This window comes from Drosophila montana, unplaced genomic scaffold (assembly GCF_035044405.1).
Source record: "Drosophila montana isolate Dmon_TW-CO22-7 unplaced genomic scaffold, ASM3504440v1 contig_2081_1, whole genome shotgun sequence".
NCBI lineage: Eukaryota > Metazoa > Arthropoda > Insecta > Diptera > Drosophilidae > Drosophila > Drosophila montana.
The window spans coordinates 82,377-105,269 of record NW_026996991.1 but is presented as its reverse complement, the minus strand read 5'-3'; the positions used below and the strand labels follow the sequence as shown (position 1 = coordinate 105,269).

General features: G+C 35.9%; 1 long non-coding RNA gene across 1 annotated transcript in view; it reads left to right on the top strand.

Annotated features, from left to right (window-relative positions):
* Positions 1–22,893, top strand: part of LOC135426753 (uncharacterized) — a 150,385-nt gene that overhangs the window by 91,465 nt on the left and 36,027 nt on the right. The window contains exon 3 of the long non-coding RNA XR_010435953.1: positions 22,198–22,255. This is a non-coding gene — a long non-coding RNA (uncharacterized LOC135426753). The remainder of the gene's footprint in view (positions 1–22,197; positions 22,256–22,893) is intronic.

The following is a 22,893-nucleotide window of genomic DNA, read 5'->3' as shown; positions in this document are numbered from 1 at the left end:
GCTGTTGTCTTTTTCGCAAAAAAAATTTTTTAATTACAATTTTTAATCGAAATATGTATAGATTTTGAAAACATTTATTCAGCTCAATGCTTTACTTTCTAAACAATATTTCCATCGATATGCTATTCGACTAATACATTATTTTTTAATGTATTAACATGACCTTACGTAATTTTTTGCAAAAAGTATAAAAAAGTATAAAGTATTAAAAAATTATATTTTAATTAAAATTCAAATTATCGAATTATTTAAACATTTTCAAATCAACTCTAATCCACTGTGCGGTAGTCTGAACATGTTAATTTTTGCCGTCAGCTTTCGCTCCTGATTTGCTGGCAATTTATAGAAAATTTACTTGACATTGCAATTGAGCGAAATGAAATGAAATTTGTATTTTTCGACTCGCACACACACACGCACACACAGAGAATACCCTCAACCTGCCTCTCTCCCAAATAAAAAGAAATAGAAATAAATTGCTGGAAAATTGATTTTGCTTTAGCATGACAATCACTCCGTTTGCTGTTTTGGGTTAGTTCAATGCCTTGACTTGGCTTTTAATGCTGGAAGGCACACGCCCACCAAAATTCATAGTTAGAGCCGCTTTAACCGTTACTCGCAGCAGTTGCTAGCCCACAACTGATTCATGACTTAATCACCGCCAATCGGTAGCAGCCGCAGCAGCAGCGTCTTAAGAGTCCCCCAGTCAAGCTTGACTTTGGCTGCTGCACCCAAAAAAAAAAAAGAAGTAAGAGTGCTTCAGGTGAGTCAGCACGACTAGGATATACCCTGAACACAGCGGAAGTACTCATGCACATATAGACACACACACACGCAAGATATTCTCTGCGCAGTTCCTGCGCTTCTTTCCTGAGACCCACTCTATGTAAAATGATTACTTAAATAACTTCGGTGTTCATATTCCGATCCATATGAAACTTTCAAGGAATAAATATTGCAGCCAAATGTTTTTCAATATCAAAGCCCAAGACTGTACCTGTAAAATATTTTTTGACGCTGATCAAGAACATATATATATATATATATACTTCCGTCAGCCTGTTACATACATTCGCACAAAAACATGATACCCATTTTACACGATTTCAGTGGGTTCAATGGGTAAAACAAAAAAAACGACTTTATCAGAGCCTGGTCGAGTGAGTGGCTTGTGCCTGGCGGCATACGAACCACTTGGTGGGTTACTCTTGATATGCTACCATGGCAATTGATTGTTTGCTCTATAACTGCAGGACTTGCATTATGAAAAACAATAATAAAAACCTTGCTTTGGCCAGTGCCAAAGCTAGCCATAATATGTGTAATATTCATTGTTGGTCAACAGATTTTCACTTTTGTTTAGAGCTCTCAGCAGCATCCGTCAATTCGGCAATCGCAGCTTCCATAAGCCATAAACAACTGTTAGAGACTGGCGATATGTGATCTGTTGAGATCTGCGCGCAAAGATCTGCGCATGCGCAACGCTGTTGCCTGCTGCTGATGCCTGCTGCCTGCCAGAGAGTTATAAAAGTGTAAATAAGGTAATTAGTGCTTCCGGGCATAATCATACCAGACATGACGTTGACGTCGTTCAACTTGTTGTTGCGGTTGTTGCTGTGTTTGCTGTTGTGGTTTTTGTTGTTGCTCAGTCTTCATATGTGCGCCTCGTGTTGTTCGTTGAGCAGCTAACGAACTGACGCATCGCGCAGCGCCACAAACCACAACTACAAAAAATAGCTTCGCTCTTGTCAAAATGCGCTACTAGAAAATACCCTGTAGTCAGCTTCAAATTGCGGGGACACAAATACGTAAGCTGCAGGTTGGTGACTTCTTTTCTTGCCTTAGCTGAACACTTAAGAATTTATTTTTAAATGATTTTAGTCATTGCTTCAAGAAAACTTTAAAAAGGTTGAAGCAATGCCGTTGCCTGTGTTTTATTTTACCTTTCAAGTATCCGAAATCAATCTTTTCCTATTGTGTTGGAAAATGGCTAGAGTTATCAATAATATTATTATATGGTCGAAATTGTCTAAAGCTCCCCATCACATACATAGGCACAATGACAATGTACCCTCTGTTGCGGATTTTCAACGAGTACTGGGTATAACAACATTGTTACGCCTCGCCAACAGAGGAAGCCACTGCGCTGGCATCAGGCAGCGGGCAATTGCTGATAAGCCATAAAACAAATGGCAAAAGCATTGGCCATATCCAAAGCCAATGCTAGAGTCAGCATTGGCCTCCAGTCTGTCAGCTAATAAAAACACACACACACACACACACTCATGCTCACATAAAAGCATGTGTATATAAGTATAAAGCATACATGATTCGTATCGCTTTGGCTTGTTCTCAACTTGACGGCTTTCCAGAATTTTTAGCTAACTTTGATGGCCTTTAATTGGTTAGTTGAATACAATGTACTCTAAGGCGCCGTAGTTTAATTATATTGTTTTATCGTATGGCACACATGAATTTCCCATTTGCTAATGCCGCATTGAATATTGTCCAATTCTATGATGACATTTTTTGTTTTTATTGATTTTTTGCATTTTTATTATTACCTTGCTGAGACGACAATTGGCCCACTATCTGCCCTATGGCTAGGTCATATTAACATGAACATTTACAATTTTATTTGATGCGTATACTCTATATTAAAAAACATTTACTTTTCTGAAATGCTTAATAATTTGATTTGAATATTGGACTTGATAATATTCAAATTTTGGAATATATATTTAACATTTCATTAGTAATTTTCTCAATTTAAACACTTTTTACTAAAAATATCATTTTTGGGATCGTTTAAGATTTTATATTTAAATATTGGATTATGTAATAAGTAAATCCGTTACTCAAAACAGCTCAATAAAATGTCAAATTAAAGACTAAACAAATAATTATTGAGTTTTTAGCGGCTCATTTAATAATTAGTTTTAATTCGCAACTTGAATTTGCGTTTGAAGATTCGCTGAAGGTTTAGCTTTATCATTAGCGATTCGGGTTTATATGCATATATATATGTGTGTTTATATGTATCATATACATATATATATATATATATATATATATATATATATATATACACTAAGCTTGCCTTTATCATCGCCGCTTTTGAGTTTGTAGCTGACAATTTAATTATAGCCGCTTGTTTAGTGTTTTGACTTGTTAGTTAGTCGCTGTTGTTGTTGTTGCTGTTGCATCGTGTTGTTGTTTTGGGCATAAAACATGATTTGTAAAGCTTTAAATTTAAGTTTCTCCCTTTATTTGAGTTTTATTTTTATTTTTTACCAATTAATTAACTGAAAACTACTGTTAACTGGTCATAGCATTCAGGTGGACACTAAAAACGTGCTATTTTGATTAATTCGTTGCTGTTGTTGTCGTTGTCTGGCAGTGGCAAGCATTTAAACAGCAGCTCTTTTGCCTTTGGGTGCCGCCTCGTCGTTCCCGACCAAGCGAATGTTAGATACATAGATATATATCTCTAAGAAAAAAAGTAAATAAATAAAATTAAACACATCTTTTGATGACTTAATTAACATCAAATTGAAAATTCATAGCTTTTTTTCATTTTGCGATATTTAACTTGTGGCAAGTGCAGAATCCTTGCCACGCGGGCGGTGCGGCAAATCAAAGACGCCAATTAGCACAAAATTTGTGTTTGGACAAGTCGCCGTGTTTTTATACCCGATTTGAGTGTGAAATTTAATCAGTGTGCGACCAGGCCAGACTAAATTCATTTTTCTGCTCATCTAAATTGTTTATTAATTTTGATGTCTAATTTATTTGCTTTATTAGCATTTTCCCATAATTTCGTTAAAGCAATTTGTTGTTCTTCGACGCAATACCAAAAACAAAAAGATTTATATTTATATACATATGTATATATAAATAAATATTTACGCGACATCGAGCACATTTTTATGTCCATTTCATTAGCTTTTGTTGCGAAATTTATTTGAATTTGGAGCCAAATAATTTCCGCCCGCATGCCTTGAAACAGCTTTTATAGGGTAGGCAACAAACTAAATGATCAAAGTTGAAGAGTTGTAGAATTTAAGGATTTTCATAAATATTTTAATAAAGTAAAAATAGTTTAGAAAAATGCTTCTTAAATAATTTTCAATTTAGCTAAAACAATATTTATTTAAAAATACTTTTTTAATATGAAATAAATTATAATTTTGCAAGCCCAAAATTAAATAAGAATAAAATATAAAATAAAAAAACATAAATAAATAAAAATTATAAAAAAGTTGAAAAGAACATTAATTTAAAAGTGAAAAAAAAATAAAACTATTTTGAGTTTGCTTAAAATTTTTATATTCAATCATTTAAATAATCTAACATCTACTTGAGTAAAAACTTTATATATTATTATAAAATTGTTAAATCTTCTTTTTTTTTTTTTAAACTAAAATGTATATTTTGTTTAATTGCCGCTTACCTTATAGAGTGTTTGCCTGTTGCGTTAATTTTAATTAAAATCAAATTCTCTTACTGTTTTAATTGTGTGTTGACTTTGCCATTTCGTGTGTCGCTTTGACCGTTCAAAGTCCCATAAATTTGCAGTTTTATCTTTGGCCCGAGATCTTCGTCAAGCCGAGCATTTGTGTTGATTCTCATAATATGCTAATTACAATTTCTGTGTGTTTGTGTGTGTGTTGTTATTGTTGTTACTGTCCCAGCTTGACTGACGAGCGCCGCTTTGGCCGCTCAATTAAACAATATCGACATCTAGTTTTGTACAAATTAGCATAAAATTTGTGGCTAGCCGGCGATGAGGTAACAAATTAGGTACAAGCATTTATCATGTTATTGCTGTGATTCGAACTACAAATAAATAAATATTTTAAATAGATTTTTATTTAAATACTGGAGATAACAAAACGCGCCGCCCGCGCCCCCCTCCGAGCTAAGCCAGTTATTGGCTACAGTACATACTCGTAAATTTAACAATACAACCAAAAACAACCTGTGACAGTTTCTAATGTCAAACAAAACTTGCCGCATGTCTTTTGTTTATCTCAATGATCATCAATATAAATATATATTTATATACATATATAGATTGTGTATTGTTTCCATATTTATTTGACACTTTTGGTTAAACCGAATTTCGCATAGTTAGCTTGTCGCCTTGTCGTGTATCGCAAATTGCTTTATTTATGCGCTTTTCGCAGCAGCAGCAGCAGCAGCTTTTCATTTAAATGTTAAATATGTGGTTTAATTTAATTGATTTATTGTGGGTGCCCCTCTGATAACTAATTTGCATATTGCATGTGCCGTTGAGCTTAAGCAAAAGTTCAATATGCAATTAGAAGTCGATTAATATAGTTTCTATTAACGGCTTCTCATTTACTGTCTTAAGCTAGATATTTATTGTGACAGCGCTTTATCGCTAGTTTCTCTTAAATTTATTACTTTTATGAACTCTAAGTCAAGCATCTCGTATCTTTGCCAGTTTGTCATTCTAAGTAACCGCACTAGATTGACCCAGCATTCTCCCTAACGTCTTCAAGGCCCTGTTTGTAATTGTTGTAGCCTTCAAAAATTCACCGATTAGCTTTGATAGTTCTCATTTTGAACACAATTGTTTGGATTGTGTTTGAAATCCACTTATTTAATTTGTATGCTGTTTTTTCTTGACACCCGAGTATTTTTTTTATATACCTCTCTTTTTCTTTTTCGAGAGATGTGCAAAACTGAGAAAATTTTGTGTATTTTATTATGAAACTCACCAGTTTTGAAGCCACAGGCAAAACAACTTTTAATATCGGAAAAGTTTATAAAGGAATGCTTTAAGTGCGCGTCTCAAAATGATACTTTCCATCAACGGCTTCTTCAACGGCTTTAAATATTGATCTGATGCTATGATTTCAGAAAATGTTTTGGGTCTGTTATGAACGGAGCTTTAATGGAACGTATGCTAATGGGAAATGTATACATGCAAAGGCATTAAAGGTATTATCTTCTGTACAGTACCTGTTGTAATTCCAAGGAATTTCTTGGGTCTGATATCAGCAGAGCTCTAATGGAAGAAATTTATTAAACGTAGTGCATCATCTTCGCATTGCCGGCTTATAAACTAGGCAATGTGCTCAATATACTCTTCCCCTTGTTCGAACTTCCACGAAATGGCAAACCCTATTTCCTAGCATCTATAAATCTGCGGTGCAATTTTTATATTGAATTCTTTTATCAAATGTTGCGCTCGTGTCCTTGATCCATTAAAGTTTTCCCGTATTTACATTTTATAGCCCACATTTAAGCTTCTTTAAAGCCCCTAACCAGCCGAATGGGCAACATCCAGCATTAACTTCTTCGACTGCCAAAAAAGTGTGTTTAATTTATTTAAATTGCCCATAATTACAAAGAGTCAAGAGGGCTGACAAAGAGACAATAAAAAACAAAGCAATTTGTAGTTTATGGGCCTCCGAGGCAAACATTTTATTTCAGTCAAAGATATGTAGCATAAGAAATTTTTAAATGATATGCAAGCAGAGAGAAGCAGTAGCAGTCAGTAGCGAGAAGCAACAGATGCGGTACAGAAGAAATTGAAGACGCAAAAATAACAACTTAAAAATTTATAACTGTGCCTGATCATAGCAATTAGTGGGAATTTGATTTTTTTTTTCATCGGTTCGTATTTTATATGCGCCCTAAAAAAGAAAAACTGAAAGTGTTTTGAAGCCAAGGCTTGGACTTGTGCGTAGCTAAAAGCTGAACTGCTGCACTCGGAGCACAGCTGCATGAGGTCGAGCCTGCTTTGGCCACGGGCAGGCCTCAAGCTCGATGCGGAGCTGCGGTTGGGGCAGTTAATTGGACGGGGGACGGGGGGTCTTGTGGTCACACGCAGCAGTCGGAGCTGCCGTGGCAGCCGTCGTAGCAACAGTATATTCATAATAAAAGCTGAGGAATGAGTAAATTAAGAATTATGGCTTTGCCATGCAAATTCAAAATTTCCGATACACAATAAATTACTTAAAAGACCGGCCACCCAAAAAAAAAAACTCAACAAAACGTAAACTTAACAAAAGCGCAAGCAACTTGAAACCCATGAAGAAGTTTTAGTTCAACTCAACGCTTGAGCCTGTGAGTTATACATGTATGCAAAATGGGAATGGTATGGAAACCTTGAACTGATTTAGCCAGGCAAATTTTGATTCGCGGCCAGAAAAAATATACAAAATATCAAAAAGAAAAAAAACATGTTCAGGCATTTTGCATTCATGTGGGTGGCCCCATGTGGAGCAGTTCCCGCACAGCTAGAAGTTTCATCATTCTACAACTTCTGAGGAAGTTGCGATGATGATGAACATAAATTATATTTTTGTATACACATGTGTGCTTTTTTTTCGACTCAATGGTCTTTCTTGATAAAATATTAAGAGGTGGCTTAGATCCACTTCGATTGAGGTCAAGGTGAGGAATATCCATAACTGACAATTTAAAAGAAATACAGACAAAAATAAAAAAATATCAGAACTTTATGTGTGATAGAGACAATTTAGAACAGAGAGTAAGAGGCTGCGGTGATCGAAGCAGAGAAATTGAGGGAAACGTCGGAAGAAATATATATTGTGCGAGGAATGAAAGAAAAAAGAGATATTAGGAGATACCTTAACCTACGAAACCTCGAAGTAATGAAAATAACAGAGAAAAGCGAGTTGTAAATAAAAAAAATTCCTTGTTTTAATCTCTGCAGGGTATTTAATGAATTTCGTTAGAAATCTTATTTCGCATAGTTCAAAAGAAAGAAAAAAAGGGCTGAAAAGAAATTACATAGAAAGAAACATTCGAAAAATAGCAAAGTACAATAAGCATAACTGGAAATAGTGAGAATCACAGAGAAGGGCGAGTTGCAATTAATAAAAATGCATATATTTTATCTATGCAGGGTATTAAGTTATTATTGGTTTTCAAGAATTTCAATAGATCTACTCTCATTTCGCATAGTACAATATAATATTAGCACATTACCAAAACGACTCCGTGAAGCACTGGGAAAGTCGCTGGCGATTTCCTCGCTTCGACTGGCAAATTAATATGCCAAATTAAATGCAACTTCAGCTTGTGGCAGCAAACTGTTAAAAATCGTTAGAGGTAAAATCCAGCAGCGGCCATGCTGCGATTTTATTTTTATATTTTCTGGCTCTGCTACCATTTACATATGCTGCGTGTGTGTGTGTGTGCTATAACTGGCGAATAAGTATTTCAGAATGGCCGCATCTATTTTCCACACAATAAAATGATAAATGAATTTCAAACTGTGCGCGTTACTCAAACGTAGTTGTCCATCAGCTAGCTATGTTTTTGCTTGGCCAGCTTGTGCCGGGGGCAAGTGGCAACAACAAATCGGCAGCACACAAGCTGCTGCTGCTGCCGGTGCTGCTGGCAATGCCATTGCTATTGCCACTCGGCCTGGCCATCCTGGCCAGCTGCCTTGGTTGGCAGCACAGGCGCTGGCTGTGTCTCTGGTCTACGGCCTGTCCGCCAATTTCGAGTTGTTTTTTTTTTGTACCAGCCGCAACGAGCCAACTGCAGCTAATATTGTAATTTTTCTCACTAACGATGATTTTCTCAGGCCTCTCAACTTTTTCAGTCTGCTTGCAATATGTTCAGATTGAAATATATTAATAAAAGCTGCTAAAAGAACAATTGTGTTGTATTATCTATTCAAATTTCTAAAATTTCTTTATAATTCAGATAACATATATATGGGTTAGACTCTCATTGGCGTCTCGACTAAATTTCCTGAATATTCCAGTCGCATATTATGCCTAATATTAAATGTACCTTATTTTTGTCTCTTGTTGATAATTTAGTTGATGGTTGACTTCTGTTGTCATTTGTTAGATATATTAAATACTAAGAATTCTAATCCAATTCGCTGTTTGTGGCTTTTCCAATTGGAGTGTCCTATCCAATCAGCATCATCTCGCTCACAATAACAGCTTGAAAATAGTTTAATAAATTTGTCTAATTATAAATTTAATAAAAATTATATAAAGAAATTCGCTTTTAAATCTCTTTTCTAAACTAAATCTTATACCATCATTTTGGTTTTTCCATCCATCATTTTTTATATAATTAACATATGTATTAAGATAAGCAATATAATTAATATTAAGCATTATTACGTAGATTGTACGTAAAATAAATAATCAGCATCAGCTTCTATGTAGAAGCAATGTGCTAGAGTACTCCAACAATTTTTTTTTTATATAAACGTAAAGATTATTAACCAACAAAAATATATTTAATATTCAGCAATTAGTTAATAGCTTGTAATTAAAAAAAAAAAGCTTCTATATAGAAACAGTTTGCAAGGGTATTCTATCTTCGACCTGCCCATAATATTTTTTGCACCTTGTTATATTTTTTTAAGGCTTGCTTTCTTTCAATGCTATTACCATTTCTATTATTGCAGCCATTATCTGGGAAAGCTTTTCACGTCGTGGAACGTCGGGTTTTTAATTACTTTTTAGCGTTGCCTGTGTTGCAGGCGTTTGTATCATGCGTGTTCATCATGCAACCAAATACGACCTGGCCCCGCTTGCTAAAGCACGATCCTTTCAACTTTCAATTGCAGCAGTTGCAGTTGCTGTTGCAGTTTCTACTGTTGCTGATGTGCTAAACGTGCGGCAGTCATTTTGCCGAAATGATTGTCGATCATGAGGCACTTAAACTTGCTGCAGTTAGCTGTTTGCCACAAAGCTAGCTGCTGCAATTAAAGTACAACTATGGATGCGGCGTAAGTAGTTGCGTATAGCTGGCCCATAAATATGCATTTTGCATGTGCTGCGCTATCTGCCTGCTGACAGCTCAGCCGCAAGTGTCAAAAGTGTCTGTCAAAAGCCACCCACATGTCGAAACCATAAAGTTAGATCATCTGGCAGGCAGTTAGTCAGGCAGGCAGGCAACCAGGCAGCCAAGCAGTCAGGCATGTGTCGAAATGGCCGCGTAGATTTATGAAGTTTGCCAGCTTTTTCGGGGCCGAGGCAATAATCGGCGGCAGCATCTATAATAAGCAGCTGTCGGCGAGTCACTTGAAATATGTGTATCTTGCAGATACAAAAAGGGGGGCATGCTGCACATTGCATGTCGGTTGATTGCGCCGATTGAATGTTGCGTGTCGGCAGTTGCAATAAAAATACTTTTATATCAAATCTGTTGCATGCTCGATTGGCCGTTTGCACTATTCAATTCAACTTCAACAAGCTTGTCCCAAAACTAGTTGCAACTAATTTGAATTGTGCCTTGGCCAGGTGTCAAAGCAGCCCAAACTGGGTCATTGCTGCGCCACATTGAACCTCTAAACTGTGCATTAATCACACAGCTGCAACGCAAACTTCAGCGCGACCTGCTGCTCCCTTGGCTGCTTTCTCGCTGCGCATTACTAAGAGCCAGTGCAGCAGCCGCAGCAGCCACAACAGAAGCAGCCGCCAGCATTTTTCTCTGTTTTGGCCAAAATAGCAAACACCCTCTTTCTCCTTCTCCTTGCGCCTGGCCAAATATCTGCCAGCAACGCGCTGTGAACTTAAATGCCACAATTGACTGACAATCGTTTGTCGCGCTTGTCAAGCCAGCTATTTACCGCACAAAACTATCTCATCAGATGTGACTCAGTGTGTGCCTTCAAAATGTACTTCATTCAATTTTGTAGCGCATGGAATGTGCTTGTTCTAAATTTATATCTATACATGATTGGTATTATAATGAATTTTCCTGGAAAATTTCTTAAAGCATTTAAAAAACACAATACATAATTTAAATAAAAAATATATTGAGAATTTATTACCTATAAATATGCAGTATATTGTTGAGCATCTTATTATGATAATTATAATTCGCATGGAAAAAAAAATTGTTTATTACTTTTGAAAATCCTAAGACTATATAAATAAAAAATAATAACCAAATTAAATATAATTATTAAGAAAAATAAGTAAATTAAGAATTAATTGCAGGTAAATACATAAGTAAATTTTTATTATAAAATATATTTACAAAATTTTCTCAGGCCAAACATTTTTCTTACAGTTTGAAATAGAGTTTGACTTCATAATAAATTATATAAAAATATGTTAGGATATATAGTAACAAGTATATAAATTTAAAAATAGCAATATTTAAGTTTCAACACCCACGTCAAAGAGCGCAGACGTGTAAAGCAATTACCCTGAAGACGGTTGCCGAAGTGCAAACGAAATATATTGGTTAAATTCAAACAAAATTGCGTTTTTCATTTTGTCTTGAATAAAAAAACACCGGACCTAAAGCCAGCCATACAAACAATTATAAAATGGAAAGGTCGCCAAATACCACAAAATAAATTAATTAAATATTTAACAATACATTTCTTATTAAAATTATTATTATTATTTTCATTTATGATTTTCGGAATTCTTAATTTATAAGTATAATTATTATATTATATAATATATTATAATAATAAATCTTTTCACTATAATAATAAGTCAAGGTTAATTTAGAATTAATATCAGAGAAATGAAAAGTAAATTTGTATTGCAAAATATGTTGATATTTTTTATTTATTTTCTTAAATATGTTGTTTGGCATTTAAAATAGTTAGAAAAAATCTTCTAGCTTTTTTTCGAAATTCGAAGAATAAGATTTGATTAATAATATTCAACATTTATAAGTAAACATAATATAATATAATAACAAAATAATAATAGATAATAATTTTTTTTTTAAAACTAAAACAAATAAAAAGGTTTTTGTAAAATCAAGTGCCTCAAATTCAAAGTTTATTGCAGCGCATTTGACCTTTGCCGTGTTTGCCTCCACTTTTGGTTTCAAATTGACTTGTTTTAGTTGCTGCTTAATGCTTAAATGTGTTAACTAAATTCCACTTAAAATTGGCCAAAGGGCATGTTAACCTTCGCTGCTGGTCGCACTTTAAAAACCATTTTACACAGCAAATTTAATTTGCGCGGCTTTCGCTCGTTCTCCGCTGTACGCTGGCCCCATCCCTCCCCCCTAACATCGTGTGACTCATCTGCAACCGGAATTTGGCTGACAGGCAGCGTGGCGGCAACCGTTGGCCACATGTCAAAGTCGAGCAAAAGGGAGAGTTGTGCGCGCAAAAGAAAACTTTTCTAGCCGCAAACGTTGCACGCACAGCAGCACAGAGAGAAAAGGGTGGGCAAGTTTTAGCCAGGACCTTAATTAGGTCATGCAACCCGTGGGGCAGCACAAACAAGCAACGGCACAACCCGGCAAAACTGTTGACAGTTTGGCAAGGTGTGCGATAACTTTGACATTTTGCAGCTGGGTCCCACGCAAAGAGCCACAGCAACTGCCAGCTGAGATGCGCGCTGAGCACATGGACAACAGTGCGTATGATTTATATTACAAGTAACTGCAAAATGTCGCAAATATGCGCAAAAAATAGAGAAGAAAATGCATTGCATAAGTCGAAGTCGAAGTCGTAGTCAAGTCAGTCACAGTCAGCAGTCAGCAGTTAAGAGACGCCGGTTTCGCATTGTTTCGGTCGAGAGTGACATTTTAATTGCGGCTGCCCGCATGATATATGAGCAGATTTTTGGTTTGGCCACAACACACGTTAAGACGTTCCGTTCCCATCCATGCAACAACAGTTGTTGGCCATATGTTGGCGCTGCCAATTAGACATCGCCGCGTTGACTGCCACGTAAATTAATTTAATTATGTCAATGCAAGTTACCTTGGAGCCAGCAAATGCAACAGCAACTGCGACGCTGACTTAGTTGGCTTAGTTTATTTGTCAAGCGGTGTAAAATGGCGTAAACAACATGACTCGCATGCCAGCAGCAGCAGAGCAGCAAAGGCAGCGGCAGCGGCAGCGTGGCAGCTGCAAAAGGAGCTTGTGGCATGCAACGTGCCAGGGCTGGAAGAAGACTCCCAAAGTCATTTTGTAGCTAAATAAAATATAAATTCAATATTAAAAACTATCCAGCTAATCCAATTAACTGAGATAAGTTGGAAACTGATAATTGGAAAACTGCACAAAACAATTTTTATAAGAATAAAAATAAGATTTACGGTTTTTGCCTATTTTAAAAGCATTTCAAAGATATTTTGTGTATTTTATTTTATGAATTCAGATTATATTGTCGTTTAAGATCTTTAATTTAATATTACCAATATAAATAATATTTTATTTTGATAAAGAAAATTATAGCTAATATTGAATTATACAAAATCTCTTTTTTTATTCTTAATTTCAATTTTAAACATTTTATTTTCACAATATCAATTACTTTTAAATGCGAGACTTCTTTTCTTATTGTAAGTTTCAAAGAGTATTTCCTAGACTTTAATTTTTAAACGCATTTTAATATAAATATATTATTATAATAATATATTAGATTATAAAAACTATATATATTATAATATATTATTGAAAATAGAGTATAATTTTATACAGTTTTCACCATAAGTACTAAATTTTAATTATAACTAAGCCTCATCTAAACATAATCCCTATAAGCCCAATACTTCTCTGACAGCCCACGTTTGTTGCACGCTTTTGTTGCAGTTTTGTTGCTGTGCGGCGCTTTTGTAATTAATCAAACCCGAGCGCATTGACAGCGTGTAGACAGAGCGGCGAACATGGAGCTTAAAGCCGAATTCAAGTCCAAGCCGCCAATGTCCCGTGTGCACCGCCATGTGGCATATCCCGGCGAGTGAACTTTAAACTTTTGGGGCGGCGCTGGGCTTTAAAGTACGGCCGCAATGTCATCCTCCAGGGCTCCAACATCAATGCCAATGCCAATGCGACGACATGGCGTGGCATAAAAGAAAAGTTTCACAATAAATTCAAGTGGCAAATGGGGCGGAGATGCTGCCGCGACGAGGTTTGCCTGAAGGCCCTGCTGTGGTCCCGTACAAAATAAATGCTTTGGCACTATCGCATTTGCCATCAAAATAAATTTCCACCTGTGCAATTGCAAATTGCAGTGATACCTTCTCTCGTTGTATTTTCACTCAACGCGAAAAACTCAAAATCAACTACTGACATACAATTCGAGCTTCCTTTTCGCTGCGGCACGGCAATTACATAGCAATTTCCACACGTATCGAACATTGATCTCATTGAAAGCACGGACCCGGTTACGGCCCTCCATTGGACAGTAAAATTAACTAAAACAAAAATAAAAAAACTGCACAACGCATAACTAGTTACTTACGCACTAGAGATGGGTGCGTGTCGTGTTTGATAAAATGACATGCACGACATGCTTGAATGTGCGATATAGTGCATGCCCTTGTTAAGCTGAGCAGCAAAAGGCACGAGCGAAGTACGAAGCATGTATTAACACAATTAAACAGAAACAGACACGACTTAGCACGACCTCATACGGCTAGAAATAGATTTAACACAATTTGAGACTAACTAACATGACTTTACACAATCTGAATCGTCTTAACACGCATTGACACGACCTGACACGAATTGACACGACTTGATACAAGTAGCCCGTTACCAGAATGAAGGGACTTGGCATGACCTAACACGACTTGACATAAATTGACACGACAAGAAACGACTTAACACGAGTTGCCCGTTACTAAAATGAAGGAAAATAAAAGAATATCGAAAACATTGAAAAATTTTTATTCTATTTTCACAAAAGTCGAGCTTGTCGTATTTTGTGTTTTGCCAAATAGTCGTGTTTTCAGTGTTTGCTGCATATAATTTTCGTGTTAATAAAATTTGATCCGTGCACTTCTCTAGTACGGTCGACACCACAGTTGAAATGTATCTTAAAGCTTTTGCAAATATGTCTTGAGTGTATCTTGTGGATGCAGTCGCTGCCGCTGCTGCTGCCGCTGGTGCTGCTCCTGTTGGTTGCACTTCAAAGGAAAACGCAGTACGTGCAATTATGCGCCACGTTGCGCGTTATTAGAACTGAGAGTCCCTCAGTCGCTGACTCGCTGATGTCCAAACCGTCATTTGATTGCCATAGTTCTGTACATGCCGGCGATTAACGGCTGATTAGACAGCCATCCCAACCAAAAGCCAGGCCAGCGCAGACTGTGCAGATAGAGAGATACGAATACGATACGAGTGAGATTGAAATGTATCTCTGCTGCATGTGTATCTATATCACTTTTTCTGCATTTATGAGAGCGCATTGCCTGTAAATGGCTCGATAGATGGCAAAGAATTCGTGATGCGCAGTTGTAAGCCAAGTTGAGACGTGCATTTTATGTAAACCTCACAGATAAGCTCTGCGGCAATTAGATAACAAGCTAATAGAGCGGAAATTGGAGTATTTTATCATAGAAACTAACAAATGCAAGCTTTATCTAAATGGCCATAGATTAGTTATTAAATTACAATCAATGTCTTGGAATAAATGAAATGAATAAATAAAATCAAATGAAATTAAAAATATGTACATTGTTAAACACAAGACGTTGGGCACAAAAAACCAACAACCCAAACTACTCGCCCAGCCAAAAATTATTGAATGTACTGAAAACTCAACTAGGAAATGTCTAATTGGCTCAAAAGTATCTTAAGTGCATAAATTACTTTATTTATCCTGTTTCCGTTGCATTTCAATCCAAATATCATCTATCAATGAACCCAATTGCAGTTGGGATAATCAAATTGCCCAGCACTTAAAATTCAAAATTTATGTGAGACAAAGCAAATAATTCGCATAAATCACAAGCTGATAGACGAAACAAATTTGGGTCACTAGGCAAGGGGCCCATTTAAATGGAAAAATACACTTCAAAACATTTTCAATGAAAGGGCGTGCGGCCAGATAAAATTGCCTCAGTTTTCCACATCAATTGGAAATAAAAGAAGCCACACACATACACGCACAAGCGCAGCAGATACAGTAGCCAAGACATCTAAACAAAAGGGGCTAAAACCTTGCACAATATGCAGTCGGGCAAACAATTATAAGAAAAACAAAAATCTGAAAAAAAATAAGATAAACACACATGAAAGACAAACGTAAAAAGCAACAATTACAAATTCAATTGAAATCAAAACCAAATCGAAATGTAATTTTCGTTGCGACTAGCCAGGCCTTTTTGTATCTGTGAGATATATAGATACAAACGTGCCACCGTGTCTGGTAGCGTACGATTGAAGCGTTAATGAAAAATTTCACTTTTGCCCAACTTCAAACAGCCCAAACGGGGCAAATGTTGTTCTTGTTGTTGTTGTTGTTATTGTTGTTGTTGTTGCAGCCAAATCGAAAAGCCACTTGAGCTACTTTTAACAGCAGCAACAAGACAGCCGACACATACAATAATTATTACGATCAATTTAGATGCAGATTGCATTGCCGCAGCGACGCGCGCTGCAGTAATTGAGGTGGGGCAGACCTAACGCCCACCACACATACACACACATCCACATTTAGCTGTTGCACATGTACTAGCTTTCGGAATGTATCTCTCAGATACATTTGTGTATATCGAGCGCCTCGGACTTGATTACTTGTGTGCTGTTGCCGTTGTGCTTTGTGGCCAGCTGTTGTTTCGAGCGTTTTCAATTTTCATTTCGATCTGCTGTTTTGTTTGCATACCAAACAGCAACTGCTGCAGCAGCAGCAGCACCCAAAAACATTGTCATAATAATTATGAACAGAAAAAAAGGCCTCAAGAGAAACGCCTTCGCATTGGCAATTAGGAAGCCGACAGCGGCATAGAAATTATTCAAATTATGCGATACACTGTTATTATTATTATGCATACTTTGTGTGTGTTTGTAATATATCAAACAAATTTGTTTGTGTTTGTAGTATATGAAACAGTAGCTCGGATCAACGCTTGGATGAGCATGTTGTTGCGCTTGGTTTTTGCTTTTCAATTCGAATTGCAAATATAGTCCGGCAATTTTTAATTAGGCGCTCTAAATAGGTTTTATTATTTTTCAAAATTTTTAGTAAAATAGTTTTTAAGCAAATCGGACAAAACTTAAAACTTCAACAAAATCTTTGAATCGAACTTGCTCTCGCGAAAGTTTTGATTTTGCGAAAGATGTGAAACACGTCTTAAATGATTTTCCGTAAAGATCCTTAGGAAAGAAAACTTTAAAAACTTTGGCCCCCATTTCCACTAAGGAGGAATGTATTTTTCGAAAATTATTTTTATTTTGTAGAGTTTGTATTAAATCTTCAGAAAATATTTTATTTTGTTGTTTAGCTTTATTTAGGATAGTTTGAATAATACTACAGCTAACCTAAGTAAATTAAATACTAAATACACTGAATACTGAGTATTTTCACAAGATGGGGTTGACTCATATGAGTGCATGAAAAATAAAATGAATAAATATGGAGTCCTTTTCTTAAATAGACGCAAGAATCGACTACACTATTACTCTCTTTCCTATGTGTATTGTATCTCTATATATCATAGCTGAAAGCCGTTTGCTGAGAGCATATGAATTTCTTTCTGTTGCTGATGTTTGCTTTCTGAATTGCAGCAGTTTGCCCTACTTCAATTATTTCGAGAGCTAGATATCTGGTAGCTATATACACACACACACGCACACTCACTGGCAACCAGGAGCTGGCTACTTCATATTTCAAGAGGCAAGCAAAAACTCATTAGAAGATGTCGAAAGAACTGCTTGATAAATGTAAACAATGCACTTGATTAGTAATGTAAGGCAATAGACAGCTGCAATGGCTGATAAGACACGGCTAATTAGCTGCTACATGGCGCATTGATAAGCAAATGTAACTCACGCAGATAAACACACAGAAGGCAACTCCCACCGCCCTCTCATCAAGTTTTAAATGTGCCACTTAAGTGTATCTTAAAGATGCAAGCTGTAAGCCAGATCCCAGAGGGAGTTTTTCCGGGTTAATGTAAACATCTTATGCCCCGACCAACCTACCCCCTCTCCCTCCATTATGCCCTTTAAGCTCATTTTCTCATTCAGCCGCCATATCGTCTGTGTGTTAATGTATAAACAATTAAATCTCATTGCATGCATCCGGACTGCACGGCCCTGAAAAATGTAAAATGAAACTGAGAATGAAAATGAGAAATCTTTTGTGGGCGAGTGGGTGGGAGGGGAGGGGTTGGACCGCCTGCCCGCCCGCCCGCATGCGGCTGCTGTTGTTGTTGTTAATTGTAAACAAAGAAACTCAGAAAATCTTAACGAAATTAATTTTAAAGTGAAATTCTTAAGACCAGCAGTCAGAGCATTTATGAAAATTAATGTCAAGTCCGTTTTACGTTCACAAGTCCACAAAAGCCACAGAAACCTCAAAATGCCAAACGGAAGTGAGTTATACTCGAAGTTCTCCGGCTCTCCGGTTCTTCGCCTTGTATTCGGATTTTATATAAATTCTTCTTTCTGGCTCAGGGCGGAAACTGCAGCTTTGCCAGCCGCAAACTGACCCAATACAGCTCATACATTTTTAATTTTTCATTTTCTTTCAAACGGATTTCAAATCAATGCCTTTTGGGGGAAAGACAAACGCACACACGCAGACAAAATGCATTTGCCAGCGGTTGTGACCGCAGCACGTACAAGTACGCCATCTACACTGAGAGAAACTAATAATTTTATCACATCTTGGAAAAGTTTTTCTAAATATTTTATTTTAGATTTAAGTGCATGCTGAAATTAAAAACAACGGTTTTTATAATTTTCTAAGCAATTTATAGAGTTTTTTCTATAATGCCATGAAATTAAGAATTAGAATTAGTTTTCTTATTAATATAAAATAGTTGTGTCAAAAATATTGCTGAAGCTTGTACTTTAGAACCTTAATTTTGGGAAAGGTTATATTAACATATTCTACTCTTTAGATGTAATGAAATTAAAAAAAAAATGGAGTTTATATTTAGGTTATCTGCCTTATGTAATTACCTTATTTAAAAAATATTATTAAGAATATTTAAGCTTAAGAAATCTTATGCTTAATCTTTAAGAAATCTAAAATCTTGTACCTCACCCGTGGGAACGGGCTTAACTTAAGCTTAATTTATCGCAGTGTATATACATTTTCTAAACACTTGGTGGCGCTCTAGATATAACGTGTGATTTCTTTTAAAGCATTTGCATATTTTATATACCAAATGTGGCTTAACTTATGCCAGATTTCGCTTAGTCCATTTGCACATTTAACACACCAAATCTTGTAACTATTTATCTCCTAAATCGAAGACACCTTAACCTATGTTAGATTTCGCTCAGTGCATTTGCATGTTTAACAACGCAAATCTAGTAATTATTTATTTCTTAGCTATAGAAGACCTCAACTCATGTTAGATTTCGCTCAGTGCATTTACATTTTCGTCACACCGGGTGGCGCTTTCAGGGCTCACTAGTAAAAATTGAGCTATTAAATAATTTCTGTCACACAAATTTGCTTTTATTGTTTATTTCCGTTTGTTGGCCCTCTTACGCCCCGTCGTACGTATGACCACGCCTACCTGTTAACAATGCTCGTGGCGTCTTCCCAGCTAATTAGCGTCATTATGCACAATTTTAGATATTTACTTATGCTATGATGGCCCATTGCTCGGCACATTTCCATTGACTCTTTGCTGGGCATTTTCCACTTAGAGATGACTTTTTGTCACTTTGTATTTACTGTTGTTTGTTGTTTGTGATTCATTCGCATGGTGCTCCACCCTTTTGCCCATTCTTCGACTTTGATCTTTGTTGTCTTTGCAATTCCCAGCGCCTTTTGAAGTCGAACAATAAAAATTTTAGCATTTAGCCGCAACACATTTGCCTTTACGGATTTGGTTTTTCAGTCTTCCGCTATTTGCGGTGGCGTCTTCCATTGTAAAAGCCATTAAAAACGCAAATCATTGCCAACAATTCTCCGCTCCCCCCATGCCCTGCCCCGCACTCGCCGTGTTTTGCCCTGTATGCAACACGCAACAAGTGTCAACTTTAGATATGTGAGTTACTTGCGTGGCGGCATTTCTACCTTTAACTTTGCCTCTATTATACGATGACAATAAAAGCAGGAAAAACGAAAAACAAAAATTAAAAAAGAAACTACTCTGTTCAGTCCAACTGTCTGTCTATATAATTGACAAGCCCCGTTCAGCCATCCGTTTGTCCGTCTCTCTGTCCGCATGTCTGCCTTGCTGTCTGTCTGTTTGTTTGTACGACTTTTTTCTCACCCTAGTTTGATGGGTACCGTGCACACACGTTCCGCTGCGAACCCAACCCAACCCAAAACTCGAATCCAAACCAATCTGTTATCACGGCGAACAAAATACTACGGAAAACGAAAAGAAAAAATTACTGTCACAAATCGTTGGTCGCGTAAAAATCATTTTTAAATATTTATGTTTGAATGCAATGCAATTCGCAGTGCGATATTTGAGTTTATATAGCATACACTTTATTTTTTAACCGTTTGCCTTGTTCCTTATGCCGTGTGCAAATACAATGCACAGTTGTGACATATTGACCCATCCAGACACGCTATTCCCCCCACCCCCGACCGCACTCCTTTACATTTGGCATCAATATCAACTGCAACTGATTTTTTTCCCCCTTTTTTTCTGTATATATTTCTTGTTTTAATCTCTGGGGTTGCATTTCGCCTGTGCGTCAATAATTGCAATGGTAAACACGGCCATGTGCAATATGCAATATGCATGCACTGAAAAATATGGAGCATTAAATACAAATACAATAATATATTTAAAAGATTTTCGTGCTTCCATCTTATTTACACAGTTGCATGCGTTTCGTACTTTAAACACGTTTCCCTCTAAAATTATCTTTAATTAAGATTTGCGCTGCGGCAAGGAATTTGCTTGGCTACTTTACTTCATATTTCACACATATTTCATAAATATCGTGAAAAAAAACACTTTGTTTACCTTTAACTTATGTTCGAATATCAATCAAGAGGCTTTTCACTTGTTTTGTTAACCCACATCAATTTCCTGGAAATTTGGCTTACATTTCATTTCATTTTTTTTTAAGCAACCCATCTTTTAAACAACCCAATTACCAAGTGCATCTATGAGACGAGAGCATGGAATAGTTAATACTTTAATGAAATAAAAAATAACTAATTAAATTAATAAAATGAAAAAATAATTTAATTTAATTAATTAATTATTGTAAAGAAATAACAAATATCTAGGTAAATTAATTCAATTAAAAGGAAAGAATGAGCCCCGTTTATATTATAAAATTTAATGTTTACATGCTCTAATAAAAGTTTCTACATATAGTTTTAAAAATTACTTTTAATAATTGTATATTATTATAAGTTCTTGATGAGTTGAATTGATTGTTGATACTTTAGACGGATATCATTGTCAGATCTTTAATTTATAAAGAGATTTAAATTTTACTTTTCAACAAAGTTCATTTGAAAAGTTTTTTAATTAGACTGTGGTTTATTTTTATCCTAAACAGATAATGTGCATTGCTGCGATTTTCTTGATATTTAGCCTGATAAATTCAATGCTGATTGTTAACTTTAAGATGCTTCAATGATGTTTACTTTTAAATGCAGGCTAATTAAATACTTTCGCTATCTTTGTACACGCATTGCGACCCAGTAAAAGTTTTTGTTTAAATGCATTTCCGTTGATGTAACTGCAAACACAACATCAACAACAACAGCAACCAATCTGATGTATAAATAAACAGCAGTGAACCGAACTTAAACAAACCATTTGTCGACGTTCGCCCAATCGCCGTTCAATGTGACGACGCATTGATTACAGGCCTCAGTTATTTGCCCCTCGCTGCAGCAGCCACAATCACAGCCGTAGACTTAAATAAAAAAAAAAGGAAGAGTGACTTCTATGACTGAATTTCCTGGATAAGATCGCGTACATAACTCATTACAGCGTACGCGATATGATAGAAGACGCACTCGAGAGGGCTCTACGAAATCGAAAATCAGTTCAAAACTGTGGAACAACTGCAAAATAAAGCGGGGCGTTGTTTTTATACACTACCCATGCATAATAATTAATTATTATTAATTCCCTAGAGTTGTATGTAAAACGAATAAATCTTTTGTATATACTTGAAAAATAATCAATTTAATTTTTTGTGATTTGTTTTGTTATAAATTTGCTGAAGAGAGAGAGTTTTAAATTAAATTCATATTTTTATATATTCTGGTTTTTTATTTAATTCGTTATATTTATTTATATCTTTAAAATTAACCAAGTAAAAACATTTCTCTTTTTCAGATATGAACATATTATTATTGATGATGATTATAGAATTCCCCAACAATGGCTGACTTGGGTAAGTGTATTTAATATTATAAATTTATAATATAATTTTTTAATTATTAAATATTTAATAAATAGAATTAATTTTGAAAATATTTTAAACCTTTCTCTTTACTAATTGTAGATTACATTTATAAGAAATACTGTTTCAATTTCTTCCCTATGTTCAGTTGGAGTATTTAATATTCGTTGTGGCACAGTCCTATTTTCCTGTTTGTCGTCAAATGCATTGGGGATTTGTTGTTGTTGTTGCATGTTGTTGTCCGCTGGCAGCTGATAATATGATTCGTGTCCAATGCGATATGAAGCGTCCCATTGACAGCCCTGCAATCTGCGGTGCTGCGGCTCGCGCTTCCATTCCACACGCCGCTGCTGGCTGCAGTGTTTGTTGTTGTTGTTTTTTCACATTGCATTTGTTTGAGTTGTCACACAGATACAGACATATATATTTGGTATATACATAAATACAAGCGCACGCGTTAAGCACACAATTATGCAGACAGTCAGGCATTTGGAATTTGCTGGTTTTGGTTCTTGGTCTGGTTAGGTGTCTGCGTCTGGGCATGGGCCTACTAGCACTGTCGATTCCGACAGCTCCATTTTACACCGAAATTAGATAAACAAATAATAGAGCGTAGGGCCGAATTCAAT